This window comes from Lissotriton vulgaris, unplaced genomic scaffold, assembly GCF_964263255.1.
Source record: "Lissotriton vulgaris unplaced genomic scaffold, aLisVul1.2 SCAFFOLD_451, whole genome shotgun sequence".
In the NCBI taxonomy this organism is placed as follows: Eukaryota; Metazoa; Chordata; class Amphibia; order Caudata; family Salamandridae; genus Lissotriton; species Lissotriton vulgaris.
In genome coordinates this window covers 588913-592828 of record NW_028248472.1, presented here as the reverse complement: position 1 = coordinate 592828, position 3916 = coordinate 588913, and the positions used below count along the sequence as shown (strand labels likewise).

Sequence of the window (3916 nt, the reverse complement as noted above, 5' to 3'; positions counted from 1 at the left end):
ACACAAGGTTGAAGTAGAATAAATGAAAAGAAAACAGGGATCACAGGAAACCTGAAATCAAGACCTCAAGGAAAAGTAGGCCAACCAGGAGCCGCAGCTCTAGCACTCAGAACGGCCCCAGCGAAGACCCCCGGGACTGATAGAAACCCACGAACAAGGCGGGGGACGACCACGTCGAAGCCCGATAAAACTCCACAGAGGAGACACCCATGAAGGGGGTCCAGGACACAGAGCCACACCCCGTGGACCGACCCCGGACCCCCGTCGGACCCACCGAACCCAGCAAAGCATAGGAAAGGACGATAGCCTGTGAAAGCCAGCGAACCAAGGTGGAAAGGGAGGGCAAGTGGCCCGAACGAACCGGACCAAAAGACCCAAACCGGTCATCCCACCGGGAAAGGAAAGACGTGCGGCCAAGAGAAGCCAAAACAGCACGCCGAACAACCAGCACGGACAAGAGAGTCAAGCGCAGGGGCCAAGCTAATCGTCTCTGCAACGTTCCAATTTCAGTCCACGTGCCGCCGAAGCGAGCACCCAGGAGCACCCCGGCCCCGCCCAAGCGAATCCAGCAGAGGACCCGAGACAACAGAGGGCACGGGAGAAACGCGTACAGCAGACCGAAAAGGTCAAGCGAAAGACAGGGCAACCACAAGGACCCGGGAGGAGAGAGCAGAACCCGGGCCGGAGGGCAGAGACCCCCTCCGTGAACAGAGCCACCGGAGGCAGACCGAGACGAGGCCCCAGGCGCCGAAACACCACCGGGGTCAGGGCGAGACCAGGCAACGAAGGCTAGAACCGACTCAGTCGAACCGCCTCCACCCAGTCGGACCCCGGGGGAAAGACAGTCCGAAGGGACAGGACCGGCGACTCCCACACCACCAGGACGACCGACCCGACCAAGACCTGGGGACCCTGAAGCACCGGTGCAAAAGACGGCAGGCCAGGAGGACAGCCAGCAACCCCCGATAGCACGAGGAGCTGCGCGACAGCAGGAGATCCCAACGACCCCCAAACGCCCCGGCCAAAGGACGCCCCCCCCTGACTGAACCAGAGGGAAGAACCGGGACCAGGCACACGACCCCCGAAGGTGGACAAGCCCGAGACGGGAGCCGAAGGGACCACCGCACACAGAGCAAGGAGCCGACGGAGGAGAGCCGCCTGACGTGAAACCACACTCACGAAAAAGACGAGGCCGAGAGGCCTCACACGTCCCGACAGGGAACACCAAGACCCACACCCGGCGAAGAAGATCCACCAGGCGGGCCGGGGAGTACAGCTCCCACCCACGGGCCAGAAGGTAGGCCCAACGGAAGAACCCGCATTATATGGAACGCTTCACGCATGTGCGTGTCATCCTTGCGCAGGAGCCAAGCAAATCTACTCTGTAACGTTCCAATTTTAGTACAAGTGCTGCCGAAGCGAGCACTCCGAGATAGGGAACCCCCACTCGCAGGCCGGCCCCACCGGCCAACCCCTGGTCTCCGAAAAAACCTACAGGCGAGACAAAGGAAGGAGCAGGCCCCCCAACCCGTCGAGAAGGTGGGGCCCCGTGGAAAGGCCGCAAGACCAGCAAGACCGGACACCGGCCAGCAAGACCCGAAGAGCCCAAGAACCGGGACAGCCACGTCCCAAGACGGGACGCAACGGAGGCAACAGCCCCCCCCCACCCCCCCCAGGGGACCCCCTGGAGAGAGAGGGCCGAAAGCCCGGACATAGGGGCGAAAAAAGAGAGCGGCAGCACCAGTACGAGACCGGGAAGAGCCGAAACTCGGGCCCAGATGCAAAACCCGAACGCACCCCGTGAAGACTGACTTCGGGTGGAAAGGCCGAAGGACCCACCCCTGCAAGGGCGGGACGCCCTCATCCACAGGCGGACGGGGAGCCGCGCCCGGGGGAGCGGGCCCCAAAGGAAAGGACCGGAGACAGCCAGAGAAGGCCATTCGCCGAAAACGCCGTCACCGCCGACAAGGATGCAGCCAGACCAGACGGCCGAGCCAGCCTGGCGGCCCCCAGAGTGGGAAAGGTGACAAAGCCCACCTCCCCAACGCCCATCACAACGGACGCGAGCAGGGGAAGGGGGACCGGAGACATGCGTAGAGAACGCACCCCGAGAAACTCAAGCCATAACGCGGAACGAAACACGAACAATGCGTGCCATGCCAGCGCAGGGGCCATGCCACTCAGCTCCGTAGCGGAACTCGATACAAGAATAGCGCACTACACACCCCCAAGGCGCTCAAGGCGCTAGTACGAATGAAAGCCTACAGCACCTGGAATACCCAGGCGGCCTCCCATCCAGGCACTAACCAGGCTGGACCCTGCTTAACATCAGAGAACGGACGAGATCAGGTGTATCCAGGGTGGAATGGCCGTAGGCCGGGGGACTCCCAGCACACCCTCTGAGGCGCCCACCCCCGGACACCCCCAAGGAGGAGGCCAGGCAGCCCTAGAACCGCGGGGGCCGGTGCGGAGAATAAGCAAGCAATGGCCCAGAGACGCAGAGTGGGACTCCATGAATGGAGCAGGCACCTAGGCTAGATTTAATGAGCAGAGGACGTATAGGACCCCAAGACCCGCCGAGGCAGGGAACCGAAACCAGGTCCCGGGCCAGACCCCAGTACCAGGGTCAGCCGCCCAACACCGAGCCACACTACTCCACTACCACCTCTCGTATATGCATCGCCGAAGCGCCCGCTGACGGTGACCGATGTGTATCCAGGACCCCTGACACCAAGAGGCGATCAGAAGCCAACGGCCGCACCAGCAGGGGATAGCAGAATCAGAGCCGCCCGAGGACGCCTGATGCCGAGGAGGTCGGATACGCTGGAACGGAACGGCATCAGTGGGAACAGAACCCACGGCCGTCCGCCCAAATAGTGTGGAGAGCAAAAGAAACCAATCACCTACCGGGTCCCGCCGGACCCCAAGGGCGTCCAGCACAGCTTCGTGCCGCCAAGGATAGGCAACCCGCGGCCAGCAGCGACCTCCCCTCGGTCCGGACAGCGTGTAGTCGAGGGGATGCAGCTCAGTGGCAGCGGCCCCGGGCCAAATCCCCGGCATCACCAGGAGTTCAAGCAAATCGGCAGTGTCCAGAATGCAAGTCCGCCAACCTACGTTCCCCGAGCCCGGGCGAGACCTCGGCCTCCGGGGCTGTAGCCCAAACCATTGGACCAATCACAGGCACAGGCGGAAACAAAACCCCGCCCACAAGAGGCGGGATGCGCCCGGAGCCAACCCCAGCGCGGCAAGCAGCCGCGGGCCCAGGGAAGCCAGAAAAAAAAAATACGAACACAGGCGGCAGCGACCAGCGCCGTCCATCGACAACCAGGCCAGGAGAGGCCGGACCCGGTCAGCGGAGCACAGCAGCCAAGAACACTCGGACAACCCGACTGCCCCGGGCGAGTCAAGGTAGGACCGCGTCCGCCCCCGCAGCCATCCGTACAATTGAGCAAAGGTATGCACGCCGAGGTCCGGCCAGACACAGTGCAAGCACCGCCGTAGGAGCGTCGCGCACTGACGCGCTCCACGCAAGGCCACAGGCAAGTGACAGAGAACCGGGACACCCGGGGATCCCGTCGGTCCGGACGGTCACAAAGTCGCCCAAAGACATGGCGAGGAAGAGAAGCATACCCGCTCTCATGAGTACGCGGCAGGCAGGGGCGGCAGTGCACCAACAGCGCGATCCCACGCACCTGCGCACTGAAAGCAACCGGAGCCCCAGCACACCCGGAGAACCTCCAGCGCCGGCCCCGAAGCCCACAACGGGCAAGGGCCCTCCAGTAACGACCTGGGGATACCAGGGAATGACCAAACACCCCACATCCCCGGCCGCCCCCCCCCTGTAAACCTCTGGCACACTAGAGCAGCACCTAACCGGCCCCATAGGACCGGGGGAAGGAAGAGGGGGGGGATTAGC

The 3916-nt window shown here is 63.4% G+C and overlaps 1 non-coding gene and 2 pseudogenes across 1 annotated transcript; all 3 read right to left on the bottom strand.

Annotated features, from left to right (window-relative positions):
• Nucleotides 1–439: 439 nt before the first annotated feature.
• Nucleotides 440–534, bottom strand: LOC147664112 (U6 spliceosomal RNA; annotated as a pseudogene).
• A 785-nt stretch (nt 535–1319) lies between these two features.
• LOC147664111 (U6 spliceosomal RNA) lies at nt 1320–1426 on the bottom strand. Its single transcript, XR_015305185.1, has one exon. It is a non-coding gene; the product is annotated as a U6 spliceosomal RNA (small nuclear RNA).
• Nucleotides 1427–2258: 832 nt separating this feature from the next.
• On the bottom strand, nt 2259–2377 carry LOC147664110 (5S ribosomal RNA; annotated as a pseudogene).
• Between the last annotated feature and the right edge of the window lie 1539 nt (nt 2378–3916).